Raw genomic sequence first — 27,955 nt, 5'->3', positions numbered from 1 at the left:
TCTACAATTAAAGCACTCTACATAAAAATGAGCATGGTATCTAATAATAATTTTAATGTAGTATGCTGAATCATTTACTTATCTAGCCTATTCTCTTCACACAAATTCAATTTGATTAATGAGCTTCTAATTCATGCATCTTATGAAAATTAATTAAATAGAGTGCAAAGGTAACTTTATCTAGATAGTTTCCTATTGGATGTTATAGGTTGCTTCATTGTATTTGTATGCCAATATTATAGCCTGTTTTATACATATATCTTTGTATTTCTATTTAATCCTTATCATTCCCAACCATAAAGAAAAATTCTTCTTATTTCCAACTATAAAGAAGAATATCTTAACTATAATGTGTGTATATATCCTTTTATTTATCCGAGGGCTTTTGTAATTTTCTGCACTACAATTACAGATACACTGAATTGAAATTTGCTTTGATTTGTTATTTGAAAACGAATCATTTGTCAATTTTTTCACAACAGTAATCAAATAACATGCGGATATGGAAGGGAAAGAGAAACACAAAATTATAAAATTATACCCTAAATTAATGTAAACATGTACGTTACATCAATTTACTTAACTAAACCTATTGTCAAAATTATTTCTCTGCCACATGTTCATAATTTAAATAGTATGAGTACGCAATGAAAAGATGTTACGTTCAAAATCAATACGGTATAGGTAACACTATATTAATCCAAAGTGCAATTAAAATACTTACAGTTTTATGTAGAAAGTGCATAATTAACTTGACCAGTAATAAGGAATTCATCTTCCCATACATTAGTTTTTATTCATATAAAACATGTTCAGTGCAAATTTCCTAGATAATAAAAAAACACAATTATGTAATTTAAGCTTTTATCCAAAAATGAGCATATTATTTTATAATAATTTTAATGTAGTATGTAACATCATTTTCTTATTAGACCTAAACATCCAAATTATTTCTCCTCACATGTCATTCTGGAAACAAAAGATTGTCTATTTGTTTCAATAAGATATAAAGTGCTTCTATTTCATTAGTTGATTGAATTAAAATTGTTCAAAAGTATCTTTATCTAAATATTTTCCTATTGAATGTTATAGATTGCTTCATTGTATTTATATGCCAATATGTATGCCTGTACATATCTATATTTGGATTCATTATGTCCAACCATAAAGAAAAATATCTAAATAGTTATACGTGTATATATCTTTTTATCTATCCGAGTGCTATTGTAATTTTTTTCAGCACTACAATTACAGATATTTCTCTTTGTCATTTAAAAATGAATTTGTCAGTTTTTTTTATGTTTTTTTTTCAAGATGAATCAAATAACATGCGGATTTGGATGAAAAAGCGAAACACATATTGTACAAAAAATACCATAAATTTAGGTAAAAGCAATGTCGGAAGTTTTTAAAAGTGAACAAGTATTTGTAAAAAAAAAATGTACGTTGCTCCGCACGTTTATTATTTATAAGTATATTATGATCTACAATTCCCATGCTCTCTTTGAAAATATGTTTTGATTTTCTTATCATTGCATATGTTTTTTTTTGTAATTGTGCATATGCGAGAAATTTATATATCTAAACTAAACAGAGTAAATGACTATTTTTACGGATTCCAAGAATGCCACCATTAACAACTGCAACAGTTGACTAGCCAAAAATATCATTAACATGAACTTTATTGAGTGGACTACAAAATTTAACTAAAGTCATTACTACCAAAAAAATTGATGTCGTAAAATTGTTTCATATTTCAATTGTCATGAAATGTTTTGTTATTTTTTTGTATTTTTTTCTTCTTTCTTCTTTTCCTTTTGTTGTTGTAGTTGTCCTTTTTTGTAATAGTTCCAGTGTAGGGTTAAGTTTCTATTGTGTAAATAATCTTGATAACATAGGTTTTCTGCATTGCATGTTTTACAATATACCATCTCGCTATACATAACCCCTTTGCTGATTTACAATATCATATTCTGTTATATATGTGTCTGACAGTTCTAGGCTGCAGTGCATAAATTGAAAGAACCAGAAGGTTTCCATGATAATGTTAGACATGGATTATTCGTATATAATAATGTTATCACTAGATATATCATATTGACTAAACATTTTTACAGGATATGATTTAATAGGCTATGTTGCTGTTAAAAACGTTATCATTAACATAGATATAGTTATTTATGATTTTTCAAGTATACTATGTTTTGAACAGTCTTTCTGTATCAATCTTGAACAAGCCAAGTTTCTTTGAACGGCGGCAAGTTGGTAATATTTATATTTGGAAAACAATATGTACATTCCATGTTTGTTTGTAACTTTGCAACATTTGTCATTAATGGCATATAATAAATGCCCTATTTCGTTCAATCAGTGTGTTGCGTTTTCTTTAATACCAAAAAAGTCCGTCTAGTAAGTTATATTTTACTTGACCTGGGCAATACATAAATAAGATTTTATACTCAGATAAAATATTTTATGTCATTGGCCCCTTTTCTCTTTAATGTACATAATTTTACCTGTTAAGTAACTAGTTTTAGCTTAGATAGGACATTTATTAAATACCAAAAATGACAAATGTTACCTAACAGTCGTGATGAAATTGTGTTAATAATGTTTTATTGTACATTTGCTTTTTCAATAATAAATTATAATGGCTATATATTTAACAGTGTTTTGTTTAATATTTGTCAACTTTCAAGGATATAATGAAAAGTGGACAAAAACCATTTAAGAATTATTGCTAGACATTTTTACCATGAATAGATATATGGATGTATACTTTTTATTCCTCCGATATTAAAGTAATCAAAGGGCACAATTTGTATTCATTTATATTAGAGGTTTCCTTTGGATTTATTAAATGTAGAAAACCAATAATTGTTATTTAACAGATATATTTTAAATTACTACAATCATAATTGAGTGTTTTCATATGTAAAAAAAGAGTTCATCAGGAATTCGAATACTTTTTAAAACTTCAAGGATGATTGTCCATATTGGGTAGAAGACCCCTATTGATTTTGGGGTTACAAGGTCAAAGGTCAAGGTCATTATTACCTTAAAACTGAAAACAGTTTCCGGAACATAACTTAAGTTCCATTTGGCCCACAGTGTTCAAACTTCATATGATGATTGTTTATATTGGGTAGAACACCCCTATTGATTTGGAGTCACAAGGTCAGAGGTCAAGGTCACTATTAATTTAAAACTTAAAACAGTGTCCGGAGAATAACTTTAGTTCCATTTGGCCCACAACATTAAAACTTCATAGGATGATTGTTATTTGAAGGTGGTAATACTATATTTTATTATCATGTCTTACAAATGCTTCATCCTTTAAATTACTTAAAAAAGAAAAGAAACACTTTCGGACATATAATGCTCTGCTTAGCGGTGCTCTTATTGTAATAAACGTAATTTTGATATGTGTTTAACAACCATTAAAAACATTGTAATACAAATTTCAGTCAGGAAACTCTGAACTTTATGCTTTAAAGATATTTTGCATGACACATGTTTATATATGACCTATTTGTGATGAATGATATTAGCATTTTGATTGACATCTGCTACTTTTATGTGACCAAAATACTCATTATATTCAAAAGAATGTTTTTTTTTCTCAATACATTTTGGAATCTTTTAGTTTTTTAACAAATACCTTACTTGATATAGACTTATAATGAAAATTCATTTGCACATTAATTACAAGTAGTGATTTTAAATAAGTAAAATATTTTCGTGTCATTTACGTTACCATTGTCCTAATCTGAATTTAATCAGAAAAGAATATCCAATTATTCATTATGTCCAGCATATCCACATTTTTTTTGATATCCTTGTTTTGAAGAAAAAGACAAGTTTATTTCTCTTCTGTATATCAATATTTTGTATGTGCCGCTCAATTGGGCACAAAGTTTCTTAATTTTGTTTTGAGCCAACTAGCTAAGGCACAAAGAATACTAACTGAGACACTTTAAAGGTTGATCATGGCATTAAGATACTGTACAGGTACTTTCTGTTACTTTACTTTTTTACCATTGATTATTCTACGTCAAATGGATGTAATATAGTACTGGAATGTTCACGTATAAAACATTTCAATGTCTTTAAAATATTATCTATCCAATTATCAATTTTCAAGTAGTGATTACTTTCCAGTTATCGCGTTTTTTCTTAAGACAGTATGTTCTTTAAGTCCCTCCTTTCTTAATCACAATCGTCTTGTTTCGAAGCTGTATGTCGCGTGTTATCAAGAGATAGATGACCTAAACTTAAATTGTGAACAGAAATTACTTGACTGAAACAGTGAAATGTTTAAAAAAAAGTGTTCAGTAGATATTACGGCCGTGAGTATTGGGAAAATATATATTTACGAGATATATGAACGTTGTTGCTACTGGTGAGAGTAGAGGGACGCAAAACTCCTTTTGAAATTTAATACTTTTTAAATAAACATGTGCAATATATCTGTTCTGTCATATTGGTAGACATTTTGTCAGAAGACTGTAAATAAAAACAAAGCGCGAGAAAAAGAGACTGACGTCTCCGCATTTTTTTGACACAGCAAATATAGAAGTGACGTAATTCCTGTTTTAGTAGGGTTCAGAATGGAAGTTGTCAAAGGGAGATAAACCTAAATGTTGTCTCTCCAAACTACCGGTAATGTTCGGTAGACTTTCCATGCACAAAAAATGAAAGATAAACTGGGCGTACGAAAAGAGATTGTAAATTGGGTCAAAACGTTGGCGTTATCCTAATTCTACGCAAACAAAGATCTTATCATGGTCTGCACTGTAATAAGCTATACAGTCAGTACATACGAGGGCTGTTCAAAATGAAATAGGACTTAAGGTCTTGCATCTTCATATTCCATTCAATTTAGAATATGAATATCTTTTTTATGTACAGCGATCATAAACTGTTTTCTTCAATTTAAGCAAAACATTATTAAATTCTTGTACTTAACGCGTTTTTCCTATGATATTGAATAACCATGGTAACACGCACCAGGCTCAGCACATAAAAAAGTTATTGAAGCTTAGTTTTACTTCTAATTTATTCATTATTTATTTTCTTTTTTTTCCAAATATTCCACCAACAACTTTTTTTAAATTAAAGAGACATTATGCCCAAATTTGAAGTCATTCAGACATGAAATGGCTAAATCATCACGTTTTGAATAGCAGGGGAAATAACGTTAACTGTAGAAATTTGACGTTCGTTAAAATACTGAAAATGTGTACGATCGTTTAGCTTTTCCAACGAATTGTCGATACTCCCTCAGATAAATACGAAAACATAAAATTAACACAGTACAATTAATCGGCTATAAGGATACTCATTTTCAGCTTGCTCAAGTAATTCCAAAACGGCACATACGAGATCACAAACAGGAAAGTGTGAGGCTGATAACGGGAATATGACGGGACGTAAGTGACGTCAAATGAAAAAGCGCTACAAAAGGGGTCGACGGTGAACAGTCCACGAACTGTCTTGCGTGCATGTTTGATGTCAGGTCTTATGATTCAGTTCTGACTAATTGATTTAACACATTACCCTATATACACGCCTTTTAACGCCCTTTTCACCCCTCCCCCTTTATTGTTGTCTCAAATGGTGAAGAAAAATGCCTGATTTAGGCCCCAAACACTTGGTTTTGTTTGAGAAATGTTGTTTAAAAAAGTGACCACTTTTCAGCGCGGCCCTTAACAAAAAGATACATCAGGGGGTTGTCAGACAGGTATGTGCCCCCTTCTGTTTGGGGGGGGGGGGTGAAGGGGAGCGGCAGTCCCTCTCATCGCCAAAATTTTTTTGGACTTGTGAGAGGCTAAATGACCCAAGATCCATCGTAAGCCTTATCAATTATTATATACAAAAATGTACATATGTATAAGTTTATTTGAGAATCATTATAAAACTGAAAAAGTTTTATATGTAATGTTTATTTAATCAACTACTTATGTTGTTAATCGCTAAATCGTGAATAGTCCGCTGAACTTTTGGCTATTATTTTTTAAGTTAAAAATATTGGCTATTATTTTATTTGAGCCAGTGTGAGCCCTGGTAAGGTTACGTGTAACCAACGTTGAAAAGCATTTGACTCTATCTCACTCCATTGAGAGGTTGCAGCACTTTTAAATCAATTTTGATGGAAAAAAAATCAACGCAAAATAGTTATTTTTGACAATTTGAGATGTTTCCTCGTTGCCATGGTAACAGGAAATTTATGCCTGGGCATGTTGTTACAAAGGCAATGGTCCAGTCAACATTTGTGCCAAGTTTGATAAGTATTGAAGTGAATTGACGCTAGCTGTAATGAACTCAATTGTTTTAGAAAAAAATTAGAGTTAGTTTTTGAAATTTTCTGATAGTGACTTGCTGCATGTTCTAAGTTGTAATGTGGAATTCTCGAGAACATATGTATCTAATATGTTCCATTGTTAACGTTATGAATGACGTCATGAGCCCATCCATAGTCTAGGTCAACTGAACTCGATGAACATTTCACACACAGACACTTGGGGTGTGGAGCTTAAAATGCCTTAAAAATCCAAATAACATGTATATTTGTCAATCCTAACACATGTACTGATCATATATATCAAAAAAACTTAATATAAGCCGTTTTGAAAAAATTTCATATTTCAACGTCTATAATATATATAAGATAAAAATGTTTGCCGGAAAAATCCGCACACCTACCGTCAACATCACCATGTATTTTATTCCATTTCCAATATTTTCACATAATCCTTTGGTCCATCGACACAGAAGATATAATTCTTAACGATGATGGTCAATTTTAAACTTCAACGGTAATATAAAACAACAGCCGTAATAAACATCAAGATTATCGCCGTTTTACTCCATTTACAAAATCTTTAGTGGCTTTGCCGTGTGCAAAATGCGCTGCGCTTTGAAGATGGGAACCAGTCGGCTAAACGGAGCCATTCTGGAGGTAATATTGGTTCCCAACTACTTCAAAGTGGGGTCCGAGGCGAATTTGTACTAGGCAAAGCTGGGAGCCACGTTCAGGAAGTTGAAATCGAAAATTCAGGAGGTTGAAATGTCATCACCTGTCTTTCCATGAGCTATTTACGTATACCAGTATGTAGTATATACGAAATGTGTACCGTTGGTTTGAACGATGTTGTCTTTCGAACTTAACAAAGTTTTCAAACTGCCTACATATATGATGTAAGCAAAAAAAAAGGAAGACAAAACTTTGTGTGACGTCAGATGTGACCAGTCTAAACCATATTACGTAAATGTTTTGCCTTGCCTTGAATACACTTCAAGATATTTTTAAAAATTGTTATGTAATCATATACTTAAATTTACTACTCATTGGCAAATGCTTTGTGCATATAGTCTCATCATTGCAATTACTGCGCCTCAGGGACTCCTTTGCGTTGCAGTATTATAAATTATGATTCCGGGATTTGTGTAGAATTTGATGTAAGTCTTGGCCTATCACTTGTGTGCAAATTCGCAGATCATTCCCTTGCCCGATTGTTCCAGAATCATGATTTGTATTGTGCAAAATTGTGTCAAGCGTAAGTTTATAGTTTATAATTTGATGGAAAGTATTCATTTGCACTGTGCTTGAAGCAGTAAAATCATCAATGGCAATTTTGAAGCGATGTTTTTTCATAGTTTTACCCATTCACATCCAAAGCAACTTTAAAATCTCTTCCATTCCAGAAAAAACAACATGTTAGTTCGCTGCTACAAAAAACAGACGAGCCGTTTTTCTAATAGCTCTTCGGATCTCTATTGGAATACAAAGGCAAATTAGCGACCATCGTTTGCCAAAAAACATTTTAGAAATTTAAAAGTTTCTTTTTTCAATAACACTATTGTGTATCAACAAGTCAATACTTGTTTGTTATTTTTTATGACATTTCATGTCTCTAAAATGCCCCTAAACACAGAACAAGGTATCGCATGTGCCATTTCTGTGGGAAGTTATAAGCTTATAGAATAACTCTTGAAGATGTTCCCAAAAGGCAGCCAGTACTTAACAAGAAGTGGAAAGGTTTTCTTCTCAGGGAATAACAACAGTGTGGCCACTAAACCGCAGCCAGTACTCCTAAGATTACATTCACACGACCTAATCAAACAATTCATTTAGCCAATCACCGCACCCTTTTCCATGAGTGTTTTGATGGTTTCCCAAAGCCTTGCATATTTAAGTGCATTATGCCCATCCAAGAGGTTATATCGATAGTATAGTTAAAACTCAAATCAGTTGACATTTTTGCCGTATTTTTTTCCCAATTTGTCTTTCTTTTAATGAATATTCATTAACCCAAAGTGACGCACGAAAATTTTCCCTATAAATATTCCTTTAAGAATGCATTGCCTATGCTCAGTTTATAATAAGACTTAGGCAAAATCTTTTTATATTTAGCCAGTTTATTAAATTAAGAACCGTTAGCTGATACGACTTTTCTACCCTTTATACAACACGACCCCACATATGTTAATTCATAATAAACTAATTCCCCAAAATTCAAAAGGAAAAAGTTTCCTTTCTTGCACGAAATTCTCAAAAGGATTTCTTGATTTATTTTGGATAATATTAACTTTTGATTTAATGGTATCTAATATCTTTTCATATAAAACTGAAAATGAATTCAAAACGAATTCTTAAAATTTTAATAAATCCATTTTGGATGATCACACGAAAATCATGGATAGAGAGATGACGTTCATAGAAAGTGTTAGCTATCATCCATACACTTAGTATTGGCTTTCAGCAGAATTGTTAACATATAAACATGAGATTCTGAAATTATAAATTCAAAATATGTTCCTACAGGGCAGTAATTCATGGAACTTTTAATGAGACACATCAGTCCCGTTCAATTTAAAGCGCAGGATGATTCCAAAAAAAACCGAATGTGTGTACTCTAAAGGCGGAAACAGATAAAATGGATTTGTAAAAGGGGTCAGAAGTTAAGAAGCATGCATATCACAGACAGATGTAAAAACAATTTAAAGAGAAGTCAACATTTCATGGGGTGGTTATACTTTATGGTTATATTTTAATCAAATGAGTTTCATATATAATATGCGGAACCTATCACTGTTGACCTAGAAAGATACGTTTATCTCCCACTGACGAGATATATTTCACGTACAAGCTAAAATTTGTAAACAGTTGCACACAAACAGTACGAACATAAAGCACGTTTGGTGCTCCGCTTATAGTTAAGAGTGCGAAATCAGTTGCATAAGTCAAGGGATGCCATGTTTTATTAAGTGATTTCTTTTTTTGTATATTATCAAATATCTTTCATACTAAAAACTGCAGCTGCCGGCAGCTTCGTAATAATTAAGATCATCTTGAACGGTATCTTATTTTTTTAAACAATTCACTTATAAGTTGTGAAAAAAGTGCAATATGATGGACAATATAATATCTTTGACGATGTAGAATTGTTTTCACTTAATTAGCATTCGTATATGTGTCGGAAATGTCGTGTTTACCAAACAAGTGGGAAGCATACTTTCTATACAGCAAGCTTGTTTGAGCACGCTGTTATATTTCCAGAAAAGAGAGCAAGTTCATACGATGAAGCAGTTTTCACAAATGTTTTTCCGAATCTTGACGAATATAAAAGACAGGCAGATATAGCAGGGACACTCGTATGTATTTTTAATATATTGACCGGCATTTGTACATGATACATTATATTAACTAATTTTTTTTAAATCCCAAATAGACGGTCTACCATAAGCTCTTTTTATTTCATATCAGATAATTGATATGAATTTTTTTTTAAAGCTTATCGATGAATCAAAAGATATACATTAATTATTTTATACCATTTGATTAACAATTAGCTGTGTCCTTTCTTTTCTACCGCCAGTTGTTATTGTTTTGTATCAAGGTGAAATATCAGATTTTTATTAGGTTTATTAAATTCTTTTTTCACTAAGATGCTATCAGAGTTGAATGAAAGCTAAAAATTCCCTTAAAAGCGTGGGACTGAATCGTTTATTTGCCTTTCATTATGCCCGCGTGGCTTATCAAATTGAAGGCGACATTGAAAAATAAGTTTTAAAGTAATTATGAACTTAAAGTTTAAAAACTTTTAGAACAAATATAAGAAAAACGAAACAAACAAATAAAAAAGAATTTAATTAAAAAATATATTTTTTTCGCAAGCGGGGACACCGGATGAATTAAAATGATAATGGCCGCAAAATATATTTAGATTCAATTAAAATTATATTGAAAAGATTTTGAACGTTACTTTATTTTTCCAATTGATTCCAATAAACGCTAGCTTTTGTAATTTACCATTGTGATATGTAGCTTTTTTAATATTTTTTGTGATGTTTATGATTTATGCAACTTCATAGAGAGGACACTTCTGCGTAAAATAAGAAGTAAAATTTCAGTTTTTCAAAAAATATTAGAGATACGATAAAAGGATATATGTTTTGTTTGTGTATGCCTATTCTCATACCTTTGCGAGAGAAAAAATCAAAATAATATCAAAAAAAAACCGGGTTGTCACAGTAAGGGCATTAACACGCCTTTGTGAAAAGTGTCATCCTCTCAAGTTCTTCCCCTTGTCTTAATTTTTTTTTTTGGGGGGGGGGGGGAGAGGGGGGCGAAAAAAAGATTTTTCATGCATATATCCACAATAAAAAGAATCAATAAAAATTCCATCCAAGTATTGCCGTTCCCGTAATGGGTGCCAGTTGTTGGCAGCTATATAAAGTTGCCACATACTTCATCCGAGTGATTTTTATATTTTTTTTTATTTCCGATTTCGAGGTTAGTTGATTTTCAAAACTAAATTTATGAGTGCAGAAATGAATGTTACCCTCCACGCCAATCCTTTAGAACCTTTACGCACATTCCAATAGTCTTCTTAATGGGAACAACTCAATTTAAAAACCGTGTTCTTATTGTCCAGAAGGCCAACTCAAAAATTATTGGAAACTTTTTCTTTCCCTAGTATTTTATTGGCATTTAAAGTTATAAAAAATTTAACCATTTTATAATTTGAAACAAACTAATTGTTATTTAAAACAGAATTTAATTTGAATAGCAATTCAGGAAGATAACGGTCATTATGTATGTTACATAGTTCATAGCAATGATGCAGGGCGTTGTGTTGTATAAAATAAAAAATGATTTTTTTCTTCATCTAAATAGTTACTTATTATCTCATTTTCTAGGGCGCTGATATTTATCGTATTTCCGGAAGATGGGAATTTATGGATATCTATTTGCAACACCTTCGACATTGAAAACTATCTGGAGTACATCCAGACCCTGCCCAAGTGGACTGGAAGCCAATGATACTGAACCTTTGAGGTACGAAAAGAACAAAGATACAAACTTTTTCTAAGCAATGTCTCGCAAAGGAATAACTCGATGTACCTTGTTGCTAATTATGGCGATAAGCAACAACATTGCCATGATACCGACCCTAATTGCCCTAAGAATGGACACTATCAGTACAATAACCAACATAGTTTTTGACAGGAATGGAAAAACTCATAGCAAGATATTCACAAGCAGAACTTGTTCTTTGAGTCACAATTCAATACACCTACTACTCCAGAGTTCATTTACTTTGACACTGAATTTGGACGCTTTGGAACTTTTACCTGCTTTGACATTTTGTTTCATGATCCAGCGATCCCTTTGATAGAAAAATACAACGTAACGGATATTGTGTTTCCAACTGCATGGATGGACGCGCTGCCTTTCCTTTCCGCAATTGGTTATCACTCCTCGTTTGCTCTTGCATATAATGTTAATTTTCTGTCAGCGAATTTGCATTATCCTGAAGAACGTTTTCAGGGAAGCGGGATTTACACACCAGAGGGAGCCCTGGCGTTTTACTACAATCGAAGTTCACCCAATGGCCGCCTTCTTGTAAAAGAAGTTCCTATTTTAAACCATAACGGAAATAGATAACGAACAAAAAATGAAAAAAAGTTTTGCTTTAGACTTTTTGGGATTTTAAAAAATTAAAGATTTCCAAGGTAAAATTTTTTGGGAAATAACCCTAAGTCCCCAAGTCAGAAAAAAATAATTTAATTGTTTTGGGAAAGGGGGGATCTTTGCTTTCTCCTTGTCGTATTAAAGAGTAAAAGTTTTAAAGGTTAAATTTTGCATTTTGGGTTATGGAATGCACCCCACCTGACGGGCCCCCTTTTAAAACATTCTTTTTAGAATGTGGTAAACCCAAGAAAAAAGAAATCTATCATCTTACCTTTTTAGCGAAAGGGGATTTTAGGAAAATTAATATCAAAGGGGAAAATTTTTCAAATCCGTATGTAAACCAAAAGGGCGTTAACACCAAAACGATGGGAAACCCTTTAAACTGCCCCCCTGGTCCTGATTTTAAATTTGATGACCCAAAGGGTTAAAATGTAAAGTCACAAAAAGGCAACCCCTTTTTGGAAAACATCCCCTTGTTTTGGGCCATTTAAAGACAGGGGAAAAATTTTCATAAATTTTTTTTAAAATAAATAAAATTTTATTTTATTTAATGTTTATTTCCATTTTGACCATTTCTTTTTGCGGAAATTTGCCAACGACCATCATTATACATTTGTTTGGACGGTTTACAAATACATCCAAAAGGAAAGGGATTCCCTAACAGGGAAAATTTATTTCAAAAATTGTAAAAATCAATATTTCTTTTTTTTGTTGAAATTAGACATCCAGTTTCAAACACATCAGATTTACATTAATTTTGTAAACAAAAATGTAAAATAAGACGTGTCACGTGAACTAATTAAGTTAAAATATTGATTGCGAAAATATCGAATGACCCTGAATATTTATCAAAATCACATGCAAACCAAAGCAGAAACAACGGTAGTGACAATTCGTACATTCACACAGTAACTCTGTCTATTACGTAGCAAATAATGCAAAGAGAAAAATCAGAAAAGAAAATGTTTTAACCTATAACCAGAAAAAGATACCAAATTAAATCCGAATAAACAAGTTTCGGACTTCGACAACAATCTAACAATGTTATGGTAATATTATCCTAAAATCCAATAATACGTCGCGGCTTATTTTAAATTTTGGTAAAAGATTTATGGCTTATTTTTGTGGACGGTCTATATCAAAGTTCAGGCAGTATATCTTGAGTTAAAAGCTAATGAAATTTCATTGGCTAATTCATAAACAAAGATACAGTTTGTATTTAGATCCTAGCGTGTTATTTGTCGATGGTATGATATGAGTAAACATTCCTACATGATACACAAACGTTCATTAACTGTTTAAGTATGTCTTTATTCGGAAGCTAGCGATTATATTTAAATAAACACTTCCAGAGATTCCTTATCATTTAGAAAATCCAAAAAGGTGGTTGTGATTTTGTTTACCTTTTTATATGTGTGAATAAATCCGATTACAAAGGCTATCGTGTTAATGTGTATTATACACGAGAAAACTAAGGAACAGTTTTGATCAGTTTGCGGTTATACGATTTTAAACTGAAACTATTTAAGTTTATGACTTAGATGTAGTTGTGAATAAAAAATTATGTATCATTTTGTGTGTTCATTATCAATAAGTCGCTATGTGTAATGTAATAGATTTGTGCAATGTAATAGCTATAGTTATTTCAGGATGGGAAACTTGAAAGTTAATTTTGATTGTGCGAAATTAAAATGGAAGCATTATTTCAAGAAGGTATTCATACACTGAATATTAATGCATTAATACAGGCATGAGGTGTGCGTATGCATCCCACGCCAAAAGTCGGCATTTTAAAACTTAACCCGTTATCTTCAAAACAGAGTAAGGGATCGATGACATGAAAAATCTATATATTGGTATGACATTGACAATGCCCATAGTCAATCGATCATAAACAACGATGTCATATAATTGTCGCATTACGTTAACAGGACGTCTTCATAATTTGTTCTGCGCAATCAAGTTAAATCATGTGCAGGATTTTTGCATTTTAATAATTAGTAAAACAAAAACACTGGAAATTGCGTGATCCTTAAAAATCATTAATCACAACAAAATAACATGAAAATTTTCATGTGACTCCTGTATACAAAGTTTGTAAGACCGTGACAAATAAAAGGACATTTTAAAAAAAATGTGTTTTTAATAAGATTTTCAAAACCAGTCTCAATTTCGAGTTATATCCTTTTAAATCTCTTTTAGTATTTGACGGATTAATTGTAACTATCCAACTTCCAAATGCTATGAGATAGGAGGGAACACTTAAGGTATTATTATTTGTTTGTCCCTGAAGTACCACCTAGGGTCATTAAATAATTACTTCATAGACTACCTGTTGCACCAAGGCGGTACCTTTATCAGGTATTTACCGAAATTACATACCCGCTGTTACCTATAATTGTAGTGGACGGTGAACAATGACTAGTGATTAATATAATAATATAATTATATGGATAAAGTCGATTTGAATTTATATGTTAATCAAGCAATAAGTTATCCCTAAAGGACATAAAGCAACGACATAGTATGTTTTCGTGTCCAAAAATGATCGCTTAAAAAATATTTATTTTGTGACATATGCCAATGTGTTGCATGTCAATCTCAAAAGTCAATGACGTTGCAAGGGATCGAACAATTGTGTTAGCCGTAGAACCTTTAGTGCTGGTAAGTTCGTGTAACGTCCGGGCCATAATGTCTGCATGCATAATAAAGTTTAAATATATGGTGCACTCAATCACCGAAGGAAGGCAATGTAATATATGTCGTGATTTTACTCACATTTTTTATATCTTTGTACTTTTCTTTTCGTATTTTCAATTTTACGCAGTGTCACATCTTCGCTTTTTCGCATTGTTTCAAGTCGTTTTGTTGCATTCTTAATGTTTGGCATCGTTTTGCTCATTTGCACCTGACGGTTACGCATAAGAAGATTGTTACACATATGTCACAGCATATAAAATTTTGGCATGAAATTTAAGCAGTAGATTGATTTATAACATATCTACTAAGGTACGCAACCGCTTCTACAACTACAAAAAAACACAAAAATGCGACAATAAAACAAAGTTTAAATAAACTAATGCGACTATACAATAATGCGTATAATCGGAATTGTAACGATACGAAAAAGCAAATTGCAACAATCAAAAACCGTTACAGTAACCTGTCAGTTTCTCACTTTTCTGCATGTTTTCATTATCAACAGTTTCGAGAAAGTTAGAAAAAGCGAAAATAGCGAAATTTCAACATGGCGTAAATCAGCCACTATTTAATACAAACAATATGTGCACTTTAACAGCTCCAGATGCATTATATGAATCTGTGTAAGTTGTTTTTCACCACTTGTTTTTTTTCTTTCTATTAGTGATTTTTTTAAATATTCAAAGCATAATATGAATTGAATAAAAATATCAAGTTGAAAATATCACTTTACCAGCTTTCATTTTTGTGTACTTTTGGGAAAAATAACACAAACACGTACGTCCAATGCTATATTTGAAATTAAATCTATTTTTGAAGGCCAAATGTAATGAGATTTAAATTGAGAAATTTTCAATTATGATAACGAAACAAACGCAATAATAAACTTTATGCACACACGTGCAGGTTTAATCTTTCTCACGTCAAGGTCACATTAAGTCATTTTGTGTCAATTTCAAAATTTTGTGTCCGCTCTGAATAAATGCGCTACAAAACCTGTTTCTATTGAAAACTGCTAACATGTATCTAAAGTTGGTTGGGGAACACTTCAGAAGACAGAAATACAGTTTTATACTGTTTTACAAAATAAAAAATATAATATTCTCTTATCTAAAAACAATTAACCATCAAATAGGAAGGGACAACATATATCCTCTAAGGAACGCAAAAACACATACAAACCATACAAACACATACCGTTTTTCTAATAATTCATTTTCCAATCTGTTATAAGGGACTGTAAACCTCTTTAGGATGAAACACTAGTGTTTCTTCTTTACTTCCTTTTAAGCGACTTTCGAAAAAGGATGTTCCCACTTAACCCACTTACAAGAAAACCTCAAATATTTCATAACGTATTCAATGCAGTTATCTTTCTAACGATTTTAACGCCAAAAGTATTATTGAATCTTCAAATTGTGAATGTGGGTAAGTCGAAATAGCTCACCACTACTTTTGCTTGATCATATATCACATTTTGTTATGTAATATTAAGTGTTATTCTACAATGTAATTCAACTTTATCATAATTATGCAATAAATGTAATTATTATTCTTTAAATGCAGTTCAGCGTTTTGAAAGATCTAAAAGATTTTGATCCCCAAGAAAAAAAACAGAAGTGTCTTATATCATTAACTGCTGAATTATACCAAATCTGCTTTTCAAGAGACAACATGATATTAAATTCTATCAACATAAATAATCAGAGTCTATGTCCTCTTTTTTATTTAAAATCAGTAAAACTGTTATCTTTTGTAATACGTCATGAGTAATTAAAGCACATCTTTCTTTAAAAGAAGAGAGCATTTTTAAGCTTTCAAAACTCTTTGTCCAATCCTTACATGCTAAAGTCCCTATTTTTTGTTATAATAGTCATGTGGTATGTTTTAACATACTGAATAGAAGAAAACTAATTTGATACAACTGACATTAATTTAAATAACTTTTGTGTGTTTGTAGATATACATGTACTATTTAGAAAATGCCTTTGCTTATAATCTTCTAAACCGGATTTGATTAAATTTACCTACAATATTAATTTCTATATGAAATGGAACCTTGTTATCCCATTATTTTACTTTATTTCAGTAGATTCATTTTATCATATGTTTAAATTAGCAAGGGTATTTTAGATTTTTAGAATTTTACATGTAAATAGTTAGTCAGCCTTTTAGTCTCTTGTAAATCTAATAGATTGGCAATGTACATTTGTATTGTATTTTATATGAATTTTAATTGTGAACATCGATGAGACTTTAATAAACTAATAAATAAATATTTAAAATCCAAGTCAACATTAAACTTGTTTTATTCATTTACTACTCTCAACAGAATGCGCTGTTTTAGCATCTTTATAATAGCAAACTTTGGTGTACATTGTCAACTGTAAGGTGTATAAAATTCACGTGTATCAGTGTATCAAACAACATCCATTTATTTTAAATATGCCAGTTCTCTAGAAATGACCATTAAAGCGAAATCACTTTTGCGGGTAGGAATTTTAGGCTTGCGTACCTCCGAGCATAATAGCAACATGGTGTTATTTGTTTGATGAAGAAGGCACATTGTGGGAATCATCCACACTATTTATGTGTAAGCATTTCAGTACAAATAACTTGTGTTTCATTCCCATTCCCGTTGTCGAAATTCGGTGAAAGATTTATCCGTTGTTTTAGTATCTTTATCAATTTGTTTACATTAAACAAATTCGAACACCGCAATAACATTGTATGAGGCCGAGAGATTTAGAAAATGGCTACTAATCAGTAACTACTTGTCTGAAAAGCAAGATAAGTCAGAACAAATTATTATCTTTTAAATTTGATGTTTCCTTAAATATATTTTCTACGAAATTTTGAACATAAGTAATTAAGTATTTTATATGAACATATGAAAGATATCCGATTATTCGTGTAAAACATTAATTGTTCTTTAGTCAAATACTTAACCAATAATTCGAAATGATGAAACCATTCTCTTCATGGCTAGAGTTTAAAACTCAAAGTAAAGGCTCAACGTAAGGCTGGATTCGGTTAAATATTAGCGTCCTTGCAGTGCCTTTGAAGAGGATTTGATGTTAGTTCTTTATTTACAATTTTAAGAATATACGTTTCAAACCTATCTGTTGTCAAACATACGATCTTGTCTCTTAAAACCCTCATTTCATAGGTCAAGATGTTTTGGAAAAATGACGTTTTTTTTTCGTTGGTAGATAAATTCAGCTGTTTACTTGTTTAAAGTGGTGTGTACGCGCAAATTATATTGTACGAAGGAGATAAGCGTATTTTTGTAAATATGTCTTTTTACAATAGTAAAAGGTTCTTTATAGGGATTATGCGCTTTATAAAATGAAATTTTTTAATGATTGCATTTAATCTTTTAACAACAATTAAAAAATAATCCATGCATTTTTAAATGATCCCCGTCAGTAACCTCAAAGGAATCCTTTACAATACTTGCGTTCTCAGATAAAACATTAATATTAATATTTTCCTGCATGGATCTTTTTTCATAATTGCGGGATAACGGATCATTTAAAAAAATATTGTATTTTGAATTAATTTGTTTGAACAAAAGGTGAAATATGATGAAAAATATCATCTCTGTGTGTTTGTTCGTTTTCGTAAGTTTTAACATCGTGTATTGCTCCGAAATGTTCCTTTATATAAAGCAGCTGTCTTTGAGCACGCTGTTATATTCCCAGAAAAGAGAGCAAGTTCATACGATGAAGCAGTTTCACAAATGTTTCCGAATCTTCACGAATATAAAAGGCAGGCAGATAAAGCAGGGACACTCGTATGTATTTAAGTATTTTGATAACAAATTTTGTATTACTCGTGTTTACTTACATTTTCTCTTTTTCTTTTCTATTTAAATTGCACTTAGTCAAATAACAAATTGCATTTAAGATAAACAATTTATAAGCTGTAATGATGTTACATAAAAATGTTAATAAAATAAACATAAGTGGCAAAATTTATTCTGTGTATTTGATTGTGTATGGACTCCATTCGTAAAATTATAAAGGATTTCAGAAAAATTATGACACTACCAACTTAAATGAGTTTGACCTTATGTCCATTCCAGGTTTTCGTTTTGTGCCTTCTGGGTGCCCTACGTGGGTGTGTCGGGGGCCTGCATCGTATGAACGTTGCCTTTACCTTGTTTATTTTATATATATATAGTAACAACTCGCTGCGGATTAAAAAGGCAACTCCCAAATTTTGGCTCCCAAAAAACATTTTGTGAAATAATTCTTACATGTTCAAATTTTCCATTCTTCAACAGTTTTCAGGAAAGTGAAGAGTATGACATCATGCACCCATTTTTCGTTAACCTGTTAGTAATATACAGTTTGTATATTCACCAGAATAAAAAAAAACTGTTACTAGTACTGGCCTGAAATATGGGCGTTGTATAAGAGATTTTCCTAGAGACGAATCTGTCCCAAAATAAAAAAAATATATTTAACCTAATATTTATTTTAGAAAAGAATCAACTATTCCACGACGTCGACATCGTACAGTGGACCATAAACCTTTCGGAAATGTTGATACTATATAAATATTTACCGCTCGGTCCTTTTATGCCTTACTTGATTTCTTTCTACTAACTTGTAATTCATGAGATGAAATAAATAAATTGTAAGTATAGATTTCTTAAATGGGACGTCTGAAATCAATTTTTGATGCAATGACGGTCTGATTTTACACCAGTCAGTTTTTAAACTTTACATCGTAATATCTAATTTCAAGTTTCTGTATTTTGTTGTTTTTTTTATGTAAATTTACTTGGCGATTAAAATCGTAACTTTCATTTTTTTTACGAAAACCTTGTAAAATTGAATGATTACATAAAATTAAAAAAATGTAATAAAAACAATTATCTTATTATTGTTAAAAATAAATAAATATTGTGCAGTACCCTTATATCGGGTAAGTTTAGACAAGAAAGAGAGAAAATATTTAGCGGCGCTGCGTTTTGGTTCTGTAACATTAAAATACATCCGCGTTTATTCCCCAAATTGCGCTTCGTCATGCAAGTATTTCAGAAAAAAATAATAACCAGTTATTTATCATACTGTACAAAAGTGAGCATATTTAATGAATATTTATTTATAACCATTTATACCACAATTATTGTAACTTACATTTTTTATACTAATGCTTTTTTTCTCACAGATCTTATATTGGTTCGGTATTAAAACATATCTACACATATTGGTTACATGACCAAAACCAAACTTTGCGAAATAGTTTCTCCCGTTCTTGTCAGATAATCTGATATTCTAGTCATCCATGTATTGACCAATAAGTAAGAAATTTTGCTGTAAAAAGTAATATCAAGATTTATCTCTCTTTTTTTCAGGGCGTTGATATAATTGTGTTCCCAGAAGACGGGCTATATCGTTATATTTTTCGGTCACCTTTAACATAAAGAACTATCTTGAGTACATTCCAGATCCTTCTCAAGTGGACTGGACACCGTGTACTGAGCCTTCGAAATACGAAAGAACAAAGATTCAGACGTTTCTAAGCTGCCTCGCTAAGAATAACTCTATTTACTTATTGGCTAACTACGGTGATAAGCAACCGTGCCAAAATACCGACCCCAGTTGCCCTAAGAATGGACACTATCAGTACAATACCAACATAGTGTTTGACAGAAATGGAAAACTCATAGCTAGATATCATAAGCAGAACTTGTTCTTCGAGAAACAATTCAATACATCTACTACTCCAGAATTCATGTACTTCGACACTGAATTTGGACGTTTTGGAACTTTTATCTGTTTCAATATTTTGTTCTATGATCCAGCTATTCCTTTGATTGAAAAATACAACGTAACGGATGTAGTGTTTCCAACTGCATGGATGGACGCCTTGCCTTTTCTATCCGCCATTGGTTACCACTCCTCATTTCCTTTTGCATATCATGTTAATTTTCTATCAGCGAATTTGCATCAACCTACTAGACGATTTTAGGGCAGTGGACTTCATACACCAGAGGGGTCCCTAGCGTTTTATTATAATCGGAGTTCCCCTGACGGTCGACTGCTTGTAAAAGAAATTCCTGTTTTGATGAACAACAGCAGAAGTTTTGAGAAAAAGAAAGTCACACTTGATTCTTCTGATATGCAATTTATTCAAAGCTATGAATTTCAAGGTCGCGTATTCCATGATAAATATAATTTCGTAAAGTCTCAGATCAAAAGTAGGTAACGTAACCGTTTGTCAGGCCGATCTTTGGTGTGATTTGTCGTACAATCGAGTTGAGGTTACAGGTAATTATTCATTTGGGGTGTTCATCGGGGTTCATGAGCGCCATGATCCATACTACCTGCAGGTATGCATTCTTTTAGAATGTGGGTCTGATAACGCCACTGACTGCTATCATTTTACCTTTTTTAGCGAACGCATATTTCAATAACATCACTATCAAAGGTAATTTCTCAACCCCGTATGTTACACCACAAGTGCTTACCACCAATAACGGAACTCTTGAATTGCTGCCTCCCAATGCTCTGAAATTCAATGAACGAGGTTTAACGTTTAAGTCAAACCTACGACAACTTTTGGAAGCATCGCTTGTCGGTCTTATCTATGAAAGGGACCATGTCTCGAATGAGAGAAGAAATAAGATCACAAATGGGTTCATAAATACAGTTTCAAATTTTGCTTATTCCAAACGTTGCCTCAATCCAAGCTTTATACCCACTTCTTTTGCTTTTAGTACATCATCATTTCTAAAAAACCTGTTGAGAAATCAACAACAAAACGCTTAGAAAATAAAATATTTCAATACCAAGGATGTACTTAGTATATAAAGGCAAATGTTAAAATCTAATTTCACACCTGATATTCTCATAGTTTCAATTTATAAGCTTTTGCAGTGAATAATTTTTTAAAGAAATATTGTCAGGTTAGAACGTGGCTGGTTCATCAAAAGACGCTAACATGTTGTTTCTCTCTCTCAACTTGAAGTTTTATTTAGAAAGGGCAAAATTAATTTGACCAGTACCAGGGAATTCATCTTCCCATACATAGCTTGTGTATTTTCTTATTCAAATAAGACATGTTCAGGTAAATTTTCCTAAATTAAAAAAAAAAATAAAATAAATTCTAATAATAATAATTATAATAAAAACACAAATCTGTTTGGTTATTTTTTTTGTATTTTTCTTCTTCTTTTCTTTTTGTTGTTGTAGTTGTTCTTTTTTGTAATAGTTCCAATCTAGGTTTAAGTTACTATTGTGTAAATAATCTTTAAAAAACAGTTTTCTGCATTGCATGTTTTACAATATACAATCTCGCAACACATAACCCATTTGCTGATTTACATATATGTCTCTGACAGTTCTAGGCTGCAGTCCATAGGTTGAAGGAACATAAAGGTTTCCATGATAATGTTAGACATGGATTATTCGTATATCATTATGTTATCGCTAGGTATATCATATTGACTTAGCATATTTACATGATATAATTTTATAGGCTATGTTGCTGTTATAAACGTTATCATTAACACGGATATAGTTATTTATGATTTTTCAAGTAAACTCTGTTTTAAACAGTCTTTCTGTATCAATCTTGAACAAACCAAGTCTCTTTGAGCGGCGGCAAGTTGGTCATATTTATATTTGCAACACAATATGTACATTCCATGTTTGTTTGTAACTTTGCAACATTTGTCATTAATGGCATATTTAAATGCCCTGTTTCGTTTAACCAATGTGTTGCGTTTTCCTTAATTCTAATTAGTTATATTTTACTAGACCTGGACAACACATAAATAAGATTTTATGCTCAGATAAAATATTTTATGTCATTGGCCCCTTTTCTCTTTACTGTACAGAATTTTACCAGTTAAGTAACTAGTTTAAGCTTAGATAGGACATTTATTAAATACCAAAAATGACAAATGTTACATAACAGTTGTGATGAAATTGTGTTAATTTAACAAATAAAAATTAGGGCAAATAATTTTTCGGGGGTTTAGACTAGGAAAAATAGGGCCCCAAACCATGGGGGAATTATTTTTCCAGGTTGAAAAACCATCCTTAAATTGATTTTCCCCAAAGGCCATGTTTTTATTTGTTTAATTTTATAGAACAAATTTTATTTTTTGTTGTTATTTTTACTAAATTACTAAAAATTTGGTTTTGTTTTATTTTGTTCAGGGAAAATTCCCAAGAATCTATTTATTTTAATTTAAAGCAATGCTAAAAATCTTTTTGTCTGTAATATATGTTTTCCAATGGAAAACATTCCGTTTTTGAAATTAATTTTATAATTTTTAAAATAATATTTTTAATATTTGGGCCTCCTAACAAAATAAAGGAACCCAAAGTGTTTTTAGGGGTTTTGTTGAAACTGATTTTGGAAAAAGTCATGTTAGTAAACACCGTTCCAAAATGTTGTGTCACATGTACCTCTAAAACAACATTAGCTAGAGTCAACAGACTTTAAGGGAATGTTGATCAGCATGTGTAGTTGTGCACCAGGGGTTTGCTTGTGCAATTATGCAGTATTTGTAGAGGTGTTTACTTCTGTTGACTATTCATTTTTTTAAATTAACGTACTTTTGTTCATTATAAACATCACAAGACAAATTTCTGTAAGGAACCCCTGAACTTTATGCTTTAAAGATGTTTTAAAGATATTTTGCATGACAAATGGATATTCATGACCTATTTGTGATGAATGACATTAGCATTTTGTGAGATACGTGCTAAATGTATGTAACCAAAATACTCATTTAATTTAAAATAATGTTATTTTTTTCTCTTTACATTTTGGATTTCTTTAGTTCTATAACAAATACCTCACTTGATAGAGACTTATAATGACAATTCATTAACACATATAAGTAGTGATTTTAAGTAGGTAAAAATATATTTTTCGTGTAATATACGTTACGATTGTCCTAATCTGAATTTGGTCAGAAAAGAATATCCAATTATTCATTATGTTCACCATATCCATTATTCTGCATTAATTATCCTTGTATTGAAGATAAAGACAAGTTTTTTCTCTGATGTATATCAATATTTTGTAAAGTGTGTCGCTAAAATTGGGAACAAAGTTTCAAATTTTGTTTTGAGCCAACCAGCTAAGGCACAAAGAACACTAATTGAGATAAACCATTTTTATACTGTACAGTTACTTTCTTTGCCATATTTTTACCATTGATTTTTCTGACTCCTCGGTGCGTTTGAAAAGCCTAAAAAGTTCGATTTATGCTTATTGATGTTTACTGAAACATTATCAGACATAATCTATACTACCGCCAAATCGGCGACACACATTTTATACATTATCATACCTTGACCAGGATTTACTTCACTACACAGTCCTTAATGTAGGCACTGAAGCTACCTTTCAAATCCAACGATCTTGATGCTAAATTAAGATAAAGTCTTAGTACTGGAATGTTCACGTATACTACATTCCAAGTTCTTTAAAAATGTTATCTATCCAATTATCTACTTTCAAGAAGTGATTAATTTCCAGTTATCGCTTTTATTCTAAAGAAAGTATAATCCAGAAATTCAGAAACTGAAGACAAAAAACTAGCCATGTTACAAATAAAGTGAAAACTTGGTAATCTGAGCCAAGTTTGACTTCGACCTATATTTGATCATGTAAGTATTGTGTAATAAAACTTCTTCAAGTCCCTCCTTAAGGACAATCGTCTTGTTTTGAATATGTATGTTGCGTGTTAAAAACCATTATTTACTAGATAATTCAAAAATAAAATGATCCTGAGCTAAAAAGCTGTGTATTGTGACCTTAAACTTACCTAAATAAAAAGGACTAAATATGTCTTTTACTTTGAGGGAGCTAATTCCACATTGTATAACCTTAATGAGTTTTGACCAGATCCTTTGTCCTTCTGTATACAGTAACAACAATGGTCCAAAAAAACACAATCGTCTTATCAAGAGATGGATGACCTAAACTTAAATTGTGAACAGAGATTACTTGACTGAAACAGTGAAATGTTTCAAAAAAGTGTTCAGTAGATACTTCTCTACGGTCGTGGGTATTGGGGAAATATATATTTACGAGCTATATTAACGTTTTGGTTACTGGTTAGAGTAAAGGGACGTAATACTCCTTTGAAATTTGATACCTTTTAAACTAACATGTGCAATATATCTGAAATCTGCCAAAAGTTTAGCTGTTTTGTCATATTGGTAGACATTTTGTCAGAAGACTGTAAATAAGAACAATGCGCCAGAAAAAGTGACTGACGTCACCGCGTCACTAGTCTTTTTGAGACAGCAATTACGAATAGAAGGGACGTGATTCCTCTTCTCTTAGGGTTCAGAACGGAAGTGTTAAAAAAGTTTTCAAACGGAGACAACCCTCAATGCTTTCACTCCAGTGTTCTCTGTAGATTTTCCATGCACAAAACAATGAAAGATAAACTAGGCGTAGGTAAAGAGATAGAAAAATGGGTCAAACAGTTGACACTACCTTAATTCTACGCATTCAAAGTCTGATAATGGTCTGCACTCTAATACGCTATTCAGTCAGTACATGCTAGTATTTGAAATTATTTCTCAAGTACTATTAACAATTTTGTTCAGAATGAAAGATAGACACATCCATTTAAGATTTTCTGTTTGGGAAGAGATTTAATTAATGAAAATAACAATATACTTTTGTGTGTAGAGGGTTCGAGCTTAAAGTAAAAACTTTACCACTACAAAGGTCCACAGAGCGTAATCGTTCATATAATAATAATAATAATAATAATAAAATAATAATAATAATAATAATAATAATAATAATAGTATAATAATAATAATAATAATGATAATATTAATAATAATATTAATATTGATAATGATAATAATAATAATAAACAAACATAAAACATACGTATATTTACTTTTATATAACATTATTATAACCTCTTGGTGTTATTTTTAAAATTAAAAATCCACAGGGTTTTAACAGTTCGAAAAATGTCAACATCTCGAAAAACAATATCAAGAGAAATATGTAAGAAATCAAATCATGCATTTCCATAAAAATCATATTCAAACACGGGTCATTCAATAAAAAAACACTTTTAACACAAAAATCGGAAGAACTAAAAAGACAATGGGGAAAAATATCAGGAGAATTGAAAACAGTGAATGCAATTAATTTTTGCCAAATATTGCCACATCTCTTCTATATCTTGAAAGCTATGGAAATAAAATCGTTCACGCGTGTTTAGAACTAATATGGACTGCTATATGTTTGCCGTGAAGCAACTTTGTTTATCAGATTAATAAATGTATTTATAAATATCTATAACAAAGGTACACGTCTACACGTAATGTGAATTGACGCTAGCTCTAATGAACTCAATAATTTTATTGTTTTAGAAAAATTTAGATTTAGTTCTAAGTGACTTGTTGCGTATTCTAAGTTGTGATGTAGTATTCTCGAGAACAAATGTATCTAATGTGTTCCCATGTTATTAATGACGTCATGAGCCCATCCATCAACTGAACTCAATTCACATTTCACATAATTCCAACTGTCGTCTGCAAATCGAAGAATATTTTCATCATCGCTATGAAGGTTAATAATAGATTTAAAAAATCGCTTAAAAATTGCAAGAAAAGACAACGCGATGTTTATTAGAAAAAGAATGCCTTTATCTTGTCAGGGATTTTTGTTTCATGTTTAGTGTAGTTAAATATTTGTTTAAGATATGTGATATTTGATATGATGAATATGGTATCGAATTGTAAAAAAATGTCTGTTTTGTTTCCTTCTCACCGGAAGTAGTATCTACGACATGCACTTGGAAAATGGATTAAGCCAAATTTTAAGGAACGTTCTTTCGTTAAATCTTTAGTTTGTTCTTAAAATATATACAGGTGAAAAACACTCGACAACTTAGTATATACCTGAATACCGCACAGACATTTGGGGTTTGGAGCTCAAAACGCCTTTAAAATCCAAATAAAATGCATATTTGTCAATCCCAGCACATGTACTGATCATATATATCAAAAAAACTTAATAAAAGCCGTTTTGAAAAAATTTCATATTTCAACATCTATAATAATACACAAGATAAAAATGTTCGCCGGAAAAAATCCGCACCCCTACCGTCATAATCACCATGTATTTTATTCCATTTCCAATATTTTCACATAATCCTTTGGTCCATCGACACAGAAGATATAATTCTTCACGATAATGGTCAATTTTAAACTTCAACGGTAATATAAACAACGCAACAGCCGAAATAAACATCAATATTATCGCCGTTTTTTTCCAACGACAAAATCTTTCGATAAATTCAATGGACCAGACGGCTATGAACGAAGCTATCCGATTATGTGGTTCCCAAACTTAAAAGCGCTGCGCATTTTGCACACGGCAAAGCTGGGGCCACATAATCGGATAGCTTCGTTCATAGCCGTCTGGTCCATTGAATTTATCGAAAGATTTTGTCGTTGGAAAAAAACGGCGATAATATTGATGTTTATTTCGGCTGTTGCGTTGTTTATATTACCGTTGAAGTTTAAAATTGACCATTATCGTGAAGAATTATATCTTCTGTGTCGATGGACCAAAGGATTATGTGAAAATATTGGAAATGGAATAAAATACATGGTGAATATGACGGTAGGGGTGCGGATTTTTTCCGGCGAACATTTTTATCTTGTGTATTATTATAGATGTTGAAATATGAAATTTTTTCAAAACGGCTTTTATTAGGTTTTTTTGATATATATGATCAGTACATGTGCTGGGATTGACAAATATGCATTTTATTTGGATTTTAAAGGCGTTTTGAGCTCCAAACCCCAAATGTCTGTGGAATACCGGGGAGTTTTTTCTTCGATGTGGTTAAGGAATGTTACTATGAGCAACCAACTTGCAAGTACTATTTCCGATATGAAGTAGTATCTGACCAATTCCCACAATCCAAATCAGCAAGTTAAAATGTAAAGACAACTAATCGAACAAATCAAAGAAGCTATAGATAACGTACATCCGGTCACATGGTTACTGAACATGGGTTCCAATGGGTTCAAATGACACATAGGTAAACAAACCAGCAAAAACTCAGTCCAAAAAGGTAAGCAAGGCTATTTCCGTTTTCTTACCGTTCCCATACCAGGTAAAACATTTCGTATTTTCGATATTTGATGTGTGTTTAATGATGATTTTTGTGTAGTATTTTCCATGGATAATATGGCGTCAGAACGACTGAATGTAGCACTGTTCCAAACACGTCATTTATAGTAGTTTCAT

The 27,955-nt window shown here is 31.5% G+C and overlaps 1 pseudogene; it reads right to left on the bottom strand.

Moving 5' to 3' along the window:
- Positions 1-812: 812 nt before the first annotated feature.
- On the bottom strand, positions 813-27,941 carry LOC132757151 (uncharacterized; annotated as a pseudogene).
- Between the last annotated feature and the right edge of the window lie 14 nt (positions 27,942-27,955).

Source organism: Ruditapes philippinarum, unplaced genomic scaffold (assembly GCF_026571515.1).
Source record: "Ruditapes philippinarum isolate M1 unplaced genomic scaffold, ASM2657151v2 ctg2744_1_1_1_1, whole genome shotgun sequence".
Classification (NCBI taxonomy): Eukaryota; Metazoa; Mollusca; class Bivalvia; order Venerida; family Veneridae; genus Ruditapes; species Ruditapes philippinarum.
The sequence above is the reverse complement of the archived record's forward strand: the minus strand, read 5'-3'. Positions and strand labels throughout refer to the sequence as shown.